Source organism: Elephas maximus, chromosome 3 (genome assembly GCF_024166365.1).
Source record: "Elephas maximus indicus isolate mEleMax1 chromosome 3, mEleMax1 primary haplotype, whole genome shotgun sequence".
NCBI lineage: Eukaryota > Metazoa > Chordata > Mammalia > Proboscidea > Elephantidae > Elephas > Elephas maximus.
In genome coordinates this window covers 138,142,660-138,161,320 of record NC_064821.1, presented here as the reverse complement: position 1 = coordinate 138,161,320, position 18,661 = coordinate 138,142,660, and the positions used below count along the sequence as shown (strand labels likewise).

The 18,661-nt window shown below is 39.7% G+C and overlaps 1 long non-coding RNA gene across 1 annotated transcript in view; it reads left to right on the top strand.

Moving 5' to 3' along the window:
* The window catches only part of LOC126073250 (uncharacterized), a 41,375-nt gene extending 25,297 nt beyond the window's left edge, over positions 1-16,078 (top strand). The window contains exon 3 of the long non-coding RNA XR_007516691.1: positions 15,979-16,078. This is a non-coding gene — a long non-coding RNA (uncharacterized LOC126073250). The remainder of the gene's footprint in view (positions 1-15,978) is intronic.
* Positions 16,079-18,661: the final 2,583 nt, after the last annotated feature.

Here is an 18,661-nt window from a genome sequence, read left to right as displayed (position 1 = left end):
GTTATTAGAATTGAAAGCTGAGAGTCAATTTTGTAGCCTGGAACAGAAGGTGGACTACCTTGGAGGCAGGTTCAATAGCTTTGAATACTAGATGAAGATTGCAGATACAGAAGAATATCATTTGAAAAGTGTCTTAAACAGATGGATGACAGAGTGGGTGGAGAGTGTTGTTAATTTAATGACTCCAGAGATTGTTTCTTTAAAATTGAAAGTGAATCATTGGGAAGCAGCCAGCAGAGCTGGTACCTGTGGCTTTCTGGCCTCTGTAGACCTAGATGGAGAGGGGGAGAGGGGCATTTGTTGTTCTAAGTTCTGAGAATCTCAAATTGCCTCTCAAAAGAGGCAGTATTTGTGGCTTTTCTCGGTGGAATTTATGAGGTTTCAATTAAAATTATTTATCAAGAAAAGTGGAGGCTCACTTTATTTTAGTGACAGCATTAAATCTTATGTTGAAATTATTAAATGAGTCAAAGAAAAGACTACCTGGTTCTTACTTCCCCACCACCAATGTGGGGGAATGCTCCTGAATTTCTGTATCACTTACCATCTGAAACACATAATTTCACATTTATTATGCTTTAAAATTATGATTTTTAGAATCATAGAATATTGACCCTCAGGATTCCAAGCCATTTAAAGTTTATCTAACCCCATCACCTTTCTAATTCATTATTTTATCCACTCATTCAATCATCAAGAAAACTGTATCTCACTTTGTGAGGTTCTAGAGGTATAAAAATGAACCAAACACATCCCTGTCTTCAAAAAATTCACATTCTACCCTAAAAAAAAAAACAAAGATTCAAAGAAATAAACAACAACAACAAAGTACTATATAATATGGTTAGGACTTTGAATGCATAAGGTATTTTGAGAATATATAATAGGAATTCTTTAACAGAGGAAAAGTCTTCCCAGAAGAGTAATGCCTCAGCCTAGTCCTGAAGAGGAATAGGAGTTTCCTTGATTCTGGGCCGAGCATGAAGCACCTGCAACGGCCTCAAGGCAAGAAAATAATGACATACTCAGGGAAGTATTCAAAGTGGAGAGAAATGACAAGGGATGGTCAAGAAGTATACAGTTTACATTATTGAGTTCTCTTCATTTGACAGGTGATGTGCTAAGTGTTTTATCTGGTATTATTCATCTAACTGTCAAAACAAACTCATCAGGTTGGTATAATTATCTTCTCTAGTTTTACAGATGAGAAAACTTAGAGAAGTACAGATCATAGATTTTGTAAATGATGGAAGCCAAGATTGAAAGTCAGCTTAATTCTACAATCCAGGCTCTTAATCACTACGTTACATAGTTTCCTTAATAGCAGCTATGTAATAAAAAGGCCTTAAACACCATATCAAGGAGTTTCTAGATCATGAGAACAATAGGAAACTATTGAAGAGTTTTAAGTATGTAGCGCAATAAGCATAAGGTGAAAAGTAGAAGGCAGACTGTCTAGACACCTTAGGATTTTAGGAATGAATGACAGAGCCATGATTCCCTGGGTTTCCTTATTGCCTCCCACATATCCTGAACACGGTGTTGCATAAACTGCCAACCCAGGACTGCCAAGAAGCAGAGATCAAAGAAGCGCTAAGAGAAGTCTACTTTCTTGGCCAAGGGACCAGGGAAAGGGTAGCTAACAAAACAGACTTTTTTTCTGGCAATACCTGCCGTACTCCAGCCAAACACCAAAGAAAAACTGTCTAGCTTCCTTCCTTCCTACAGTTTCAGTGGAAAAGAGTGGGAAGTTGAATTTATACCCCACCCCCTCACCCAAAGAATCAGTTGACAGTACTTTGATTCTTGCACCCAGTGATGTGAACAGCACCAGTGTCAGTGGGGTGAAGCTGGCAGCTGGTCTTCTATCTCTTCTCTAGTAGAAGCAGGCAGTGATCCTCTTCCCCTGCCAGAGTAATGTTGGTGGAACTGTGCAGGGAACTGATCTTCCATCTACTGCTTAGTGGAAGCTCTAATTCTCCCGCCAGAATAATAACAGTGAGGTCCAACAGCAAGCTGAGCCTCCACCTTCACCCAGCAATGAGACTTAGATGGTGAGAGGAGGGGCTAGTCAACATATCATTTTACTCCTTACCCAGTATCAGCAGAGCCTAGGGGGAAGAATGGGGATCCACCTGCATCTGTTGTCAATGAGACTGAATAAGGTGGTCATCCCTATACTTCCTCCCTCCCTGGTATTAGTGGGGCAGAATGTGGAGGTCAGCTAAGATTACAGCCCCACTGAAAAGCAAAAACATATTGCAGGATGGTACCTCACTTTAACAGGAAAGGTGTCTTAGTGGCTAACCCTAAGCCGAAATCCACCCAAGCCATCAGCAATGAGTCAGTGTGAATGAGTGCTTCACTTCTGCCTGAGTGGCATCAGTAGGGCCCAGTGAGAAGATGGACATACACACTTACCTGGCCCTCACACTATAGCTCAGTAGAGGGACTAGCTACAAAAAGACGATCAGGTAAGATCGAGTCCATTAATGTAATATCCAAAATGTCCGTGCTACAGTAAACAAAACAAAACAAAACAAAACACTTTTCTTACCAAGAACCAAGAAAAAAGCAACTTGACTAAGAAAAAGCAATCAACAGAAACCAACACCAAGATGAATCATACATTGGGATTATCTGACAAGAATTTCAAAGCAGCTATAGCTCAGCTGCTAACCAAAAGGTTGGTGATTCGAACCCACCAGTTGTTCCATGGGAGAAAGATGTGGCAGTCTGCTTCTGTAAAGATTACAGTCTTGGAAAACCTATGGGGAAGTTCTAGTCTGCCCTGTAGGGTCGCTATGAGTCAGAATCGACTCAACAGCAATGGGTATGGTATGGGTTTCACAAAAATCATTCAACATGCAATTACAGATTCTATCTCTATTTTTTTTAATTTTTATTGTGCCTTAAGTGAAAGTTTACAAATCAAATAGGACTCTCAAACAAAAACTTATAAACACATTGCTATTAGGATAAAAAAAATTACTCCTAATTGCTCTCCCCCAATGAGACAGCACACTCTTTCCCTCCACCCTCTTTTTGTGTCCATTCAGCTAGCTTCTGACCCCCTCAGCCTCTCACCTCCCCTTCAGACAGGAGATGCCAACATACTCTCATATGTCTACCTGATCCAAAAAGCTCATCCTTCACCAGTATCATTGTCTATCCCATAGTCCTGTCCAATCCCTTTCTGAAGAATTGGCTTTGGGAATGGTTCCTGTCTTGGCTAACAGAAGGCCTGGAGACCATGACCTCCAGGGTCATTCTAGTCTCAGTCAGACCATTAAGTCTGGTCTTTTTATGAGAATTTGGGGTCTGCATCCCACTGTTCTCCTGCTCCCTCAGGGGTTCTCTGTTGTGTTCCCTGTCAGGGCAGTCATCAGTTGTGGCCGGGCACCATCTAGTTCTTCTGGTCTCAGGATGATGCAGTCTCTAGTTCATGTAGCCCTTTCTGTCTCTTGGGCTCATAATTACCTTGTGAGCTTGGTGTTCTTCATTCTCCTTTGATCCAGGTGTGTTGAGACTCATGGATGCATCTTAGATGGCTGCTTGCTAGCATTTAAGACCCCAGATGCCACACTTCAAAGGGGGATGCAGAATGTTTTCTTAATAGATTTTATTTTGCCAATCGACTTAGATATCCCCTGAAGCCATAGTCCCCAAAACCCTGCCCCTGCTTTGCTGACCTTCGAAGCATTCAGTTTATTCAGGAAACTTTTTTGCTTTTGGTTTAGTCCAGTTGTGCTGACCTCCCCTGTATTGAGTGTTGCCCTTCCCTTCACCTAAAGTAGGTCTTATCTGCTATCTAATCAGTAAATAACCCTCTTCCACCCTCCCTCCCTGCTCTCATAACCACAAAAGAATGTGTTCTCAGTTTAAGCTATTTCTCAAGATCTTATAATAGTGTTCTTATACAATATTTGTCCTTTTGCAACTGGCTAATTTCACTCAGCATAATGCCTTCCAGGTTCCTCCATGTTATGAAATGTTTCACAGATTCCTCACTGTTCTTTATGGATGCATAGTATTCCATTGTGTGAATATACCATAATTTATTTATCCATTCATCCATTGATGGACACCTTGGTTTCTTGCAGCTTTTTGCTATTGTAAACAGTGCTGCAATAAACATGGGTGTGCATATATCTGTTCATGTAAAAGCTCTTATTTCTCTAGGATATATTCCGAGGAGTGGGATTGCTGGTTTGTATGGTAGTTCTATTTTTAGCTTTTTAAGGAAATGCCAAATTGATTTCCAAAGTGGTTGTACCATTTTACATTCCCACCAGCAGTGTATAAGTAAGTGTTCCAATCTCTCCACATCCTCTCCAACATTTATTATTTTGTGTTTTTTGGATTAATGCCAGCCTTGTTGGAGTAAGATGGAATCTCATCATAGTTTTAATTTGCATTTCTCTAATGGCTAATGATCAAGAGCATTTCTTCACGTATCTGTTAACCGCCTGAATGTCTTCTTTAGTGAAGTGCCTGTTCATATCCTTTGCCCAATTTCTAATTGGGTTGTTTGTCTTTTTGTGGTTGAGTTTTAGCAGGATCATGTAGATTTTAGAGATCAGGTGCTGGTTGGAGATGTCACAGGGTCATAGAGATGTCATAGATGTCATAGAGATGTCATAGATGTCAGAGAGATGTCATAGATGTCATAGAGATGTCAAAGAGTAAAAAGACCACCTAGAGACTGGGAAAAACTGTAGGTGGTCTTTTTACTCTTTTGGTGAAGTCTTTAGATGAGCATAGGTGTTTCATTTTTAGGAGCTCCGAGTTATCTGGTTTCTCTTAGTCATTTTTAGTAATGTTTGTATTCCGTTTATGCCTTGTATCAGTGCTCCTAACCTTGTCCCAATTTTTTCTTCCATGATCTTTATCATTTTAGACTTTATGTTTAGATCTTTGATCCATTTGCAGTTAATTTTTGTGCATGGTGTGAGGTATGGGTCCTGTTTCATTTTTTTGCAGATGGATATCCAGTTATGACAGCATCATTTGTTAAAAAGACTATCTTTTCCCCAATTAACTGACACTGGCCTTTGTCAAATATCAACTGCTCATATGTGGATGGATTTATACCTGAGTTCTCAATTCTGTTCTATTGGTCTATGTGCCTGTTGTTGTACCAGTACCAGGCTGTTTTGACTACTGTGGCTGTATAATAGGTTCTGAAATCAGGTAGAGTGAGGCCTCCCACTTTCTTCTTCTTTTTCAGTAATGCTTTACTTATCCGGGGCTTCTTTCCCTTTCATATGAAGTTTGTGATTTGTTTCTCCATCTCATTAAAAAATATCGTTGGGATTTGGATTGGAAGTGCATTGTATATATAGATGGCTTTCGGTATAACAGACATTTTTATAATGTTAAGTCTTCCTATCCATGAGCAAGGTATGTTTTTCCACTTATGTAGGTCCCTTTTATTTTCTTGCAGTAGTACCTTGTAGTTTTCTTTGTACAGGTCTTTTACATCTTTGGTAAGATTTATTCCTAAGTATTTTATCTTCTTGGGGACAACTGTGAATGGTATTGATTTGGTGATTTCCTCTTCAATGTTCTTTTTGTTGATGTAGACGAATCCAAGTGATTTTTGTATGTTTATCTTGTAACCTGAAACTCTGCTGAACTCTTCTATTACTTTCAGTAGTTTTCTTGAGGATTCCTTAGGGTTTTCTGTGTATAAGATCATTTTGTCTGCAAATAGAGATAATTTGACTTCTTCCTTGCCAATCCAGATGCCCTTTATTTCTTTGTCTAGCCTAATTGCTCTGGCTAGGACTTCCAGCACAATGTTGAATAAGAGCGGTGATAAAGGGCATCCTTGTCTTGTTCCTGTTCTCAGGGAAAATGCTTTCAGGCTCTCTCCATTTAGGATGATGTTGGCTGTTGGCTTTGCATAAATGACCTTTATTATGTCGAGGGATTTTCCTTCTATTTTTATTTTGCTGAGAGTTTTTAATCATGACTGGGTGTTGGACTTTGTCAAATGCGTTTTCTGCATCAAATGATAAGATCATGTGGTTTTTGTCTTTTGTTTTACTTATGTGGTGGATTACAATAATTGTTTTTCTAATATTGAACCAACCTTGCATACCTAGTATAAATCCCACTTGGCCATGGTGGATTTTTTTTTTTTTTTTTTTGATATTTTGTTGAATTCTATTGGCTAGAATTTTGTTGAGGATTTTTGCATCTATGTTCATGAGGGATATAGGTCAGTAATTTTCTTTTTTTGTGGTGTCTTCACCTGATTTTGGTATCAGGGATATGCTGGCTTCATAGAATGACTTAGGTAGTATTCCATCCTTTTCTATGCTTTGAAATGCCTTTAGTACTACTGGTGTTAGCTCTTCTCTGAAAGTTTGGTAGAACTCTGCAGTGAAGCCATCTGGGTCAGGGCTTTTTTTGTTTGTTGTTTTTTGATTACCCTTTCAATCTCTGTTTTTGTTATGGGTCTATTTAGTTGTTCTACTTCTGATTGTGTTAATTTAGGTAGGTAGTGTTTTTCTAGGAATTCATCCATTTCTTCTAGGTTTTCAAATTTGTTAGAGTACAATTTTTCATAGTAATCTGATTTTATTCTTTTAATTTCAGTTGGGTCTGTTGTGATATGGCCCACCTCATTTCTTATTCGGGTTATTTGTTTCCTTTCCTGTATTTCTTTAGTCAGTCTGGCCAATGGTTTATCAATTTTGTTAATTTTTTAAAAGAACCAGCTTTTGCCTTTGTTAATTCTTTCAATTGTTTTTCTGTTCTCTTCTCTAATTCATTTAGTTCAGCTCTAATTATTATTATTTGTTTTTTTCTGGTTCCTGATGGATTCTTTTGTTGCTCGCTTTCTATTTGTTCAAGTTGTAGGGACAGTTCCCTGATTTTGGCTCTTTTTTCTTTAGGTATGTGTGCATTTATTGATATAAATTGACCTCTGAGCACTGCTTTCATTGTGTCCTAGAGGTTTTGATAGGAAGTGTTTTCAGTCTCATTGCATTCTATGAATTTCTTTATTCCCTCCTTAATGTCTTCTATGACCTAGTCTTTTTTGAGCAGGGTATTGTTCAGTTTCCAAGTATTTGATTTCTGTTCCCTGCTTTTTCTGTTATTGATTTCTACTTTTATGGTCTTATGGTCTGAGAAGATGCTTTGTAGTATTTCGATGTTTTGGATTCTGCAAACGTTTGTTTTATGACCTAATAGTGATCTATTCTAGAGAATGTTCCATGTGTACTAGAAAAAAAGTACACTTTGCAGCTGTTGGGTGGAGTGTTCTGTATAAGTCAGTGAGGTCAAGTTGGTTTTGTAGCAATTAGATCTTCCACGTCTCTATTGAGCTTCTTACTGGAAGTCCTATTCTTCACCGAAAGTGGTGTTTTGAAGTTTCCTAATATAATTGTGGAGGTGTCTATCTCAGTTTTCCATTCTGTTAACGTTTGTTTTGTGTATCTGCAGCCCTGTCATTGGGTACATAGATATTTAATATGGTTATATCTTCCTGGTAAATTGTCCCTTTAATCACTATGTAGTGTCCTTCTTTACCCTTTGTGGTGGATTTAACTTTAAAGTCTATTTTTCCAGAAATTAATATTGCCATTCCTGCTCTTTTTTGCTTGTTGTTTACTTGATATATTTTTTTCCCATCCTTTGAGTTTTAGTTTGTTTGTGTCTCTAAGTTTAAGATGTGTCTCTTGTAGGCAGCGTATAGACAAATTGTGTTTTTTTATCCAGTCTGAGACTCTCTGTCTCTTTATTGGTGCATTTAGTCCATTTACATTCAGCAGAATGATAGATAAGTATGAATTTAGTGCTGTCATTTTGATGTCTTTTTTGTGTTGTTGTTGACAATTTTATTTTTCCACTTACCTTTTTTGTGCTGAGGAGTTTTTCTTTGTAAATTGTGTTTCTCATTTTCATAGAAGTTGAATTTAGTTTTGCTGAGTCATTATGTTTATCTTGGTTTTTATTTTGAAGAATGGAATTGTTAGACCTCTTTGTGGTTTCCTTAATATTTGCCCCTATTTTTCTAAGTAAAAACTTAACTTGTATCATCCTATATCACCTTGTTTTCCTGTCAATATGGAAGATCTATTCCTCCTGTATTTATTCCCTCTTTTTTGATTATTGTAATCTTATACATAATGACTTCAATGATTCCCTGTTTTGAGCATTTTTTTCTTTTTTAAATCAATCTTATTTTGTTTTTGTGATTTCCTTATTTGAGTTGATATCAGGATGTTCTGTTCTGTGACCTTGTCTTGTGTTGGTATCTGATATTATTGATTTTCTGACCAAACAATTTCCTTTAGTAATTCTTATAGCTTCGATTTGGTTTTTGCAAGTTCTCTAAGCTTGTGGTTATCTGTAAATGTTTTAATTTCACCTCCATATTTGAAAGAGAGTTTTGCTGGATATATGATTCTTGGCTGGCAGTTTTTCTCCTTCAGTGTTCTATATATGTCATCCCATTGCCTTCTTGCCTGCATGGTTTCTGGCAAGTAGTCTGAACTTATTCTTATTGATTCTCCTTTGTAGGTGACTTTGCATTTATCCCTGGCTGCTTTTAAAATTTTCTCTTTATCTTTGATTTTGGTAAGTTTGATGATAATGTGCCTTGGTGATTTTCTTTTGGGATCTATTTTGTATGGTGTTTGATGAGCATCTTGGATAGATATCCTTTCATCTTTCACGATGCCAAGAAAGTTTTCTGCCAGCAGATCTTCGACTATTCTCTCTGTATTTTCTGTTATCCCTCCCTGTTCTGAAGCTCCAATCACAAGCAAGTTATTCTTCTTGATAGAGTCCCACATGATTCTTAGAGTTTCTCCATTTTTTCAAATTCTTTTATCTGATTTTTCTTCAACTATATTGGTGTCAATTGCCTTATCCTCTAACTCCCCCACTCTGCATTCCAATTCCGTGTTTCTGCTCCTCTGACTTCCTACTGCGTTGTCTAATTCTGTAATTTTATTGCTAATCTTTTGGATTTCTGAATGTTGTCTCTCTACGGATTCTTGCAGCTTATTAATTTTTCCACTATGTTCTTGAATAATTTTCAACTGCCTTATCAGTGTGTTCCTTAGCTTTTTCTGTTGATTGCCTTATTTCATTTCTGAGGTCATCCCTGATGTCTTGAAGCATTCTGTATATTAGTTTTTTATATTCTACATCTGGCAATTCTAGGATTGTATCTTCATTTGGGAAAGATTTCGATTCTTTAATTTGGGGATTTGTAGAAGCAATCATGGTCTTATGTAATTTGGTATTGACTGCAGTCTTTGAGCCATCTCTAAGGTATTGTAATGATTTATTTTATATTTGCTCACTGAGTCTTATCCTCTTGTTTTGTTTTGTTTTAATATACCCAGATGGGCTACTAGATTGTGCTATCTTCATTGTTGTAGCCTTTGAATCACTTATATCCTATTACCAGCTGGTTTGAACTATTACCAGATATATGAGCCTATGAGTCCATTCACTATTCTTGAGTAGAATCAGCTTAGGTGTGCTGATTGTGGGTCACCTAGTGTGTGGTGTAGGCTGTCACCTATTAACTTAGAGGAGTAGTGGTGATGGTTGTATTTGCCAGATTCTAGTAGTGGCAGGGGGCTACACTCTGAGTAGGGCAGGATGCTGACAGCCTTCCACCATGTGCCATTGAGTTAGTAGTGTCTCTATTCCCAGAGCACTTTGGTGAGTGGGCTCTGCTGCTGTTCCTTAGGCACCCAATGCTTGTACCTCTAAAGATTGGTAGGCTTCACTATCCTCAGAACCTTTTAGCAGGTGGCTAGGTAGTGTGGGTGGAGCTTTAGCCCTCAGTTCCCTGCTGTGGATCAGTGAGGGCTCTGTTTAATAGTAGAGAGGTATCAGATCTCCAAAACTTGTCTTTCCACTGCTTTGCTAAAACAATTACAGTCAGATCTCTATCAGAATTGCCTTTGCATTATAATAGCCTTCTGGTTCCCTGTAGGGATGAAAGCCAGAGACTGTGGATCTCTTTTTCTTGGGTGAAGCTGGTTGTGTATTATTATTCCAGTTTAGGGAAGTCGGGGAAGGATTTTCCTCTCCTGGATTGTTAATTGCTGCTTCTCTCAGGCCAGGAGAATGGGTTAGAAAAAAAAAAACCCTGCAAAGCACTTCACTCTCTGGCCCAGGAAATTCCAATGTTAATGAAGCCTCCTGGGGCAGGGAGGAGAGGGATCAGATAGATAGGAGAGAGTAGCATGGCAATATAGATAAAGTTACTTATCTTGTTTGGTGAAGGCTGTTTTATCTGAGATTTCAGAGGGGCGTGAAGCCTGTGTGTGCTGGCTGGGTCGAGATCACCCCCCGAGGGTCAGACCTGCATCCCATCCTGTGCTTGCACCATCTCAGGAAGCCATGATCAGCTCCTCCGCTCCTAGTGCAAAACCCAATGCTAAGGTTTTCTGGCTGGGATGCTGTGGTCCAGGATCCAAAACCAGTCATTGCTTCCCCGTGATTTCTCCTTCTCCTGTCAGCCGCTTTGGTGTGCAGCCTGTGTGTGGTGGGTGGGTTTATGGCTGAAGTTACTCCAGGGATGCTTCCTGTGCTCGCACCATCTCAGGAAGCCATGATCTGTTCCTCAGTGCTTAGTCCAAAGTCCAGCACTGAGGTCTTCTGACTGGAACGCTGGCTCCAGGCTCCAAAAACAGTTGCTGCTTCCAAGTGGGTTCTCGTTCTCCTGTCAGCCTCGTCAGTGTGCAGCCTGCTTGCACTGGCTGAGTCTCTGCTGAGGTTACTCTAGGGGTTTAGGGGATAGGGCTGAGTCCTGTGCTTGCCCCATCTCAGTAAGCCATGATCAGCCGAACCACTCTAGCACCAGGGAACCATGAGAGTGCAAGGCTGTGGCGGGGGACACCAGTTCTAGAAGCGGTTGCTGCTTCACCACGTGGCTTTTCGCTCCCCTGTCACTCAGGTCAACTCCTTAGTTCTGTGTTTGATAGTCAGGGTTCATAGATTGTCATGCATGTGATTGATTCACTTGTTTTTCCAACTGTTTGTGGAAGAGGGATCTGCGGTAGCTTTTACCTAGTCAGCCATCTTGTCCCCGCCTCCCTACAGAGTCTCTTGAAACAGAAGTAAAAATTTTAAATCTCAGCAAAGAAATAGAATAAAAAATAATTAAGTGGAAATTATAGGACTGAAAATCATTAAATGGAAAATAATAATAGTAATTAGAAAAAAAAAAAAACTTTCTCAGGGTCATGGAGGCTCCATGGATATACCTAAACTCCCTGAGGGACCAGATTACTGGGCTGAGGGCTGTGGGGCCACGGTTTTTGGGGAACATCTAGCTCAATTGGAATAACATAGTTTATAAAGAAAATGTTCTACGTTCTACTTTGGTGAGTAGCGTCTGGGGTCTTAAAACCTTGTGAGTGGACATCTAAGATACTTCACTGGTCTCACCCCATCAGGATCAAGGGAGAATGAAGAAAATCAAAGGCACAAGGGAAAGATTAGTCTTAAAGACTAATGAACCACAACTACCACAGCCTCCACCAGACTGAGTTCAGCACAACTAGATGGTGCCCGGCTACCACCACTGACTGCTCTGACAGAGATCACAGTAGAGGGTCTGGACAGAGCTGGAGAAAAATGTAGAACAAAATTCTAACTCACAAAAAAAAGACCAGACTTACGGGCCTGACAGAAGCTGGAGAAACGCCAAGAGTATGGCCCCCAGACTCCCTTTTAGCTCAGTAATGAAGTCACTCCTGAGTTTACCCTTCATCCAAAGATAAGACAGGCCCATAAAATAAAACAAGTCTAAAGGGACACACTAGCCCGGAGACAAGGACTAGAGGGCAGGAGGGGACAGGATAGCTGGTAATAGGGAACCCAAGGTCGAGAAGGGAGAGTGTTGACATGTCATGGGATTGGTAACCAATGTCAAAAACAATATGTGTAATAATTGTTGAATGAGAAGCTAGTCTGTTCTGTAAAGCTTCATCTAAAGTATAATAATAAAAATAAAATAAAAACTTGCTAAAATGGCTCAGTAATAGATGGAGATGACAGGATAGAATCATTGAACTTAAGGAGGGGTCATTAGAATTTGTGCAATCTGAAAAACAGAAAATAAACTGGAAAAGGAGAGAAGTGGAACTGAAAAAAACATTTGAAGAATAACATCTAAAAACTTCTGAAATTTGCTGGAAGACATAAGCCTACAGATTCAAGAAGCTGAATGAACCCCAAAGATATCCAAGTCAGGACAGATTATAATTAAATTTCTGAAAACTAAGTACAAAGGAAAAAATCTTAAAAGCAGCCAGAAGGAAATGACACAATATTTATAGAGAAACATAAATTTGAATAACAGTGAATTTTTCATCTGAAACCAAGGAGGCAAGAAAGAGATAGCACAACATTTTTCAAGTGCTGAAAGAAAAGAACTGTCAACCCAGAATTTTATATCCAGCGAAAATATTCTTTATGAATGAAGAACACTCTAAGGAGAGAAGGCTGAGATCCTAAATCCAGTATAGGTACCCAGTGACTCCAATTCCTGAGTGCAATATAAAAAACAGTGTCTGGGCAAATATGCATTAATTTAGGCTTTGACACTGATATCTGCCTTGTCCTGTGCTTATAAACTGGACTAGACTACATATGGGCTCTGAGAACTCTTTTTACCTTTCTAACAAAGTCCCTTTTCCCAAGCCCCATGTGCTGATAATGATTCTCAGGAACTTATCATTTTCAGAGTAAGAGAAGGATGAACAGAGCTGGTTTAAGAATTGTTCCATTTCCCTAGGTATCAACCTGGTCTTGCTGGGCTGAGAGTAACGTTGGAGAAAGGTAGTAAAGAGCAGAGTAGCCTGAAGCCACCTAAATAGGAACTCACAAGGTATGGCAGGGTAGCGCTTTGCTTTTTTCTGCTACTAACCTTGGTATCAACCCTGGTGGTGTAGTGGCTGCTAACCAAAAGGTCAGTAGTTTGAATCCACCAGGTGCTCCTTGGAAAGTGTAAGAACAGTTCTAGTCTGTCGTGTAGCATTGCTATGAGTCAGAATAGACTTGAAGGCAATGAGTTTGGGTTTTGGTTTGTAGCCTAGGTATCAGGACCCAGATAAGCATCTATGAGGACTTAATTACGCCTTTGAATTGCCCTTCTTCGAGGAGTGAAACGAGATGTGAGGGGCTTTAAGTTCTCCTGCAGACGTGGTTTTCAACTTCAGCTGTGCTTTGTTCTGGATGCTCTGTTCGGCACAAGTCAATGCGACTGACTTTTCTTCAAAGAACTCTTACATAAATAAAACAAATTAGTAGCTGCTCTGCTTGAAATGGGTGTGGGGACCTCATATTTCTAACTTGTCAGACTCCTCCTCCTCAGGGATCCCATTAAGCACCTTGGAACTCTAGGCCTCCACAGGATATAGCTGGAAACCACTGACATAGAGATAAGACTACATGGTGAGCACAGAGGCCTGGGCTTCTGCCTTCTTATCCTGATGACCATGCCAGCTCCCCAGGTACAGTCCTTCTCAGGATAATATTACCATCTAGCTCATGTAAGGACTGTTCTCCACTTACTTTTGCCAAGCAGCTATTGACTGGAGTTCTGCTCCCAGTAACTGATCACTTGAGGGCTTATAGCTATTTCTTTATAGGTAAAGACCTACCTGCCTTGGAGAGGAAACCCTGGTGGCACAGTGGTTAAGAGCTACAGCTACTAACCAAAAGGTCACCGGTTCAAATCTACCAGGTGCTCCTTGGAAACCCTATGAGGTAGTTCTACTTTGTCCTATAGGGTCGCTATGAGTCAGAATCCACTTGACGGCAACTAGTTTTGGTTTTACCTTGGAGAGAAGCCCTGGTGGTGCAGAGGTTAAGTGTTCAGCCATGGTCAGCAGATCAAATCTACCAGCCGCTCCTTGGAAACCCTATAAGGCAGTTCTACTCTGTCCTGTTGGATCTCTATGAGTCAGAAGCGACTTGATGGCAATGGGTTTGGTTTTGGTTTACTTTGGAGAATTGTCTATGTTGTATTTCTGCTGCAGTGTTCACCATCCTCAGGTCTGAGTAAGCATTTTGAATCCTTAAGTTCTCAGTCCTACAGTCTCGTCAGTTTCTACAGATCCAGCAGGTGCCAGTGTCATTCTCTGCTAGGAACAGTCTAAGAATGGTTTCTGTGTTTGAAGCCAACACTTGTTATGATAACCCATCTCTTCTATGGATGCTGCTGAATTAGCAGTTTATTTCTAATATTAAGGCATAACTTATATGTCAGTGGTCTTAATTCTTCTCCTGGGGGTATCCTGAAACAAGATTAGTTTCTCTCCTACTTAACAGTTCTTCAGGTATCTCTCTTCATTGAGCCTTCTCTTGGTGTGCTATGTATTCTCTTTCAGAATGCATTTATAATTTTATTTTTTAATATTAAGTAGTAAAACTTGCTTTTACGATCACCTGCAGAAATGATGGCTTCCCTGCTTTTTTAAAAAAGAGTCTCTAAGAATCAGAACTTCAGAGTGAGATGAATTTTCTCTGTGCTATTGTCTTTTGCAGAAACCCCGGTGGTGTGGTGGTTAAGTGCTACGGCTGCTAACCAAAAGGTCGGCAGTTAGAATCTGCCAGGCACTCTTTGGAAACTGTATGGGGGCAGTTCTACTCTGTCCTATAAGGTTGCTATGAGTCGGAATTGACTTTACGGCACTGGGTTCGGTTTGGTTTTTTGATTGTCTTTTGCTTCCTCATTCAGCTACTATTTTGGGCATGTTGCAGTGATTGACAGGGAGGGATGTTTCTGATTCCTGAGGGACTAAATACAGTGGCTACATGAAACAGGAAGGGCCAGGTGGTAGTTACCTGCACAGTGTCTGAAATGACCCTTCTGCCAATCCTACCCCCACCACTGAACTGTGCTGATGGCTGCTGCCATCATGGCTGGGCTACTGGAAGGAACATATATGTTTGTCCATCCATTGTCACCATGTGAGCACATATTCTTCCAAATGAAATCTCTCTTTTGTAGTGCCTAGCACAGTGTTTTTTTTAGCACAGCGTTTAATATAAAATAGGCACTCAGTAAATAGTTGGTGGTTGAGTGAGTATGTAAATGAAATGTGGAAAAGCTCCAAAGCCATTCTCTCTTCTTTGTCTTCCTCCAACCACACATCCCTAGGAAGGCCCAATTACGTCCAAGGCCATATACTAATTCTTCACTCAGCAGTTTAGGGTCTTAGTACCAGGTCACCTTGGCTGTTGATTTCCCGACAGTGGATGCTGATTGCAGGACCTAAGCTCTCCTGCTGTGACATATAGCTATTTACCTACTTACCTACCTTGGAGAATTGCCTATGGTATATCCATTTTTTCCACTTGCAATAACTGCTTTCAGTCTTCTGCCTCTCTTCCTCAGTTTGCCCCTCAATTACATACCTAGTAGCCAATTTGTGGTTTGCGTGCCCTTAGCCTACAGTTGAATATCCCTAGTCCTCTGTTCATTGTGTCATCTTTCATTCATTCACAGGACAAACATTTACGGTATGCCTACTTTATGGATGGGAAAACAACAGTGAGCGAAGCACTGGTACTTATTCAAGAAGCGTAGATTCTAATGGAATCCCAATCTCCTACAAAAACCTTCATCCATTGTCTGCTGCTGGGATTGCCCTTAGAGGCTCACCTGGCTCCTTCTGAGCCTGTCCATTCTCTAGGTCCTGGCCCCATCATGTTTCCCTTTACCACCAACTCACTGCTGCTGGCTAGGTCTTGTGCCTGACCCCGGTGAGCTCACCTTGGAAGCCTCTGTTCACTAAAGTCAGCAGTATGCTTCCATGCCTGCCTATGACACTATGGGGACATCACCATATGCCACATAACTGATAAGTTTCCCACAACATACATACACACACACACACATGAGCATACACATTTATTGCTTTCTCTGTTGTACTCCACTAGAAAAGAGGATTTTAGTTATATTAGTTTCTTTTTTGATTCTAGGCTGGCTGTTACATGTCCCTGAACATTTATACTGGCATTGGATGCGGTGACTGGGGGACTCTGATAGGCTTTCTTGGAAGTTATGGTGGTAAGTACCTAAGGTGTCAAGCTTAGCTCACTGGTTCTGGATCTGAATATAAATGGTGTGTGGTAACAAGGACATAATTTTTCTTTTTTCCCTAATTCCACATTCTGGCATTGAACATATCAGGGTGCATATTCACTGCTTAGCCTCCTGGGTTGAAATGTGGTATACATGTATAATCAGATAAGGAGAATGGGCCCCATCCTCAAACTGAAACTCAATGCACCTGGAACAAAGAACCTCTGATTCTGCTTACCATCTGCTGGGGGAAGAGAAGGCCTCCCACTACCTCCTTCATCGCACTTAATTCCGAGGCACATTCCCAGTGGTGAGAGCTTGGATCCACAGCCTGGGTGTGGATTTCACCCTCAAATGCCCCAGACCAAGTTATGTGGGAGTTCTCTGATTTACCACATTTGGGAGTAGAGTGAAATTTAATTTCTGAGTAGGAGAACTAGTAAGAAAGAGTCAATGTTCTGTAAACCATAGAATAAAAGACAGAGACAAAAAGACAGATAATAAGTATATGTTTTATTTAATAATGTTCCCAGTCGTTTCAGTCATTTTTCTGTAATTTTCATGATGAATGCAGTGATACTTTTCTGCATATCCTTAGATTTGAGAAAACAGGCTGGGGAAATAATTTTTTTAGTCAAATATGAAACTGTACATGATTCTAATACCTTGGAGGAGATTTCCTTCTACTTTCCATTGTTCTGTAAATGAAAAGTAAATTATGCTTTGTTAAAAAACTTTCCGTTGAATAGTTTTATGGCAAATGTTTCATTCACTTCAATAAATAAATGTACAATATTTTTTGTAAATTGAGACTCAGACTTTGTAAAATTTAACAACTCTACTAAATTAGTCTTTATGGTTCTTATTCTGTAAGAGAAAATTACACTTTTTAACTTTTAGTTAAGTAGCATTTAAATAAAATGTCTAATTCACTTCCCAGAAGCGTTAGGCCTGTGATACATGGGGGTAGTTAAGGTTAGAAAGCTAAGGGATTTTTAATAATCGTGCTCCATCCTGAAGAGAGGTGCCGTTTTAATGAGAGGCAGCATGGTTGAGTGGATAGAGCCGTGCTTTAGAAACTAGGCTTTTTGAGGCCTGTTCAGAGAACTTCCAATGTGTAACCCTGTGGCTCTTTGCGCATGCCTTAACCTCTCTGGACATTTGCTTTTCCTGCTGTAAAATGGAAATAATAAACTCTGGTGTCCACAAACCTCTCAGAGATCCTTGAGGAGAACAGCTTTTTATGTGCAAATGATGTGGGAGATCATGGTGGGCTTACCAAAAACCTACGAGGGGCCCTGTAGGTTTTAGTGTGAGACCATTAATCCAAGTCAGAATCATTTTAGATTGTAGGTTAATGTCTTTCTTTTTTGTTTGTAGTATTGCCATTTTGGTTGATTTTGGGGAATAAGGGTGAGGGGCGGAAGAAGCACTGAATATGTTGAAACAATTATTTTTGCTTCTAAATGTAGGATTGTATTTTAATCAAAACAATAAGTTGAATGCATGCACTGCCATTCGTGCTATACTGTAAGGGGTCCAGAAACTTCACAAAGCCTTGAGTTTGGATTCAAGCTTAGAAAACAAAATATGTGTATGGGGGAGGGTTTATGCTTGCTACTTGATGGGTTTTTTTTTTTTTGACATTTTATAAACACCCTCTGTGTTCTTTTTTTTTTCCCTAAATTCTAATTATTTTGTTGTTGTTGTTGAGACTATATACAGCAAAACATACACAAATTCAACAGTTTCTGTTTAGTGAGATTGATTACATTCTTCGAGTTGTGCAACCATTCTCATCCTTCTTTTCTGAGTTACTCCTCCTTCATTAATATAAACTTGCTGCCCCCAACTGAGTTGCTATTGTCAATTTGATTCCATATAGATAGTTCTTAAAAGTACAGTCATTCTTTACTAGTTAAGCTAAGCTGTTACTTGGTTTTAAGAAGAATTGAGGGAATATTTTTGGTTTAAAGTTTAAAGATAATCTCAGGGCAATAGTTTCAAGGGTTCACCCACCCTCTATGGCTTCAGAAAGTCTGGAGTCCATGAGAATGTAAAATTTTGTTCTGTATTTTCCCCCTTTTGATCAGGATTCTTCTATGGATTCTTTGATCAAAATGTTCAGTAATAGTGCCAGACACCATGCAGTTCTTCTGGTCTCATGGCAAAAGAGGCTGTTGTTCAGGGAGACAATTAGCCACACATTCCATATCCTCCTCTAATTCCGGACTTTCCTTCTTTCTCTGTTGCTTCAGGTGAAAAGATACCAATTGTGCCTTGGAGGGCTGCTTGCAAGACTTTAAGACCCCAGGCACTGTGCAGTGAACTAGGAGATAGAATAAAAGTACTAAACATATCATTAGGCCAGTTAACAGGAATGTCCCATGAAACCATTACCCTAAACCTCCAAACCAAAGAACCAAATCCCATGAGGAATTTGGTCGTACATAAGCATCCTCAGCAGCTACTTCTTTTTTTGTTTGTTTTTTAATTTTTATTGTTGTAAATATATCTATCACACAACTTTTGCCAATTGAACTTTTTATAGGCATAGAACTTATTGACAGCAATTGCAAT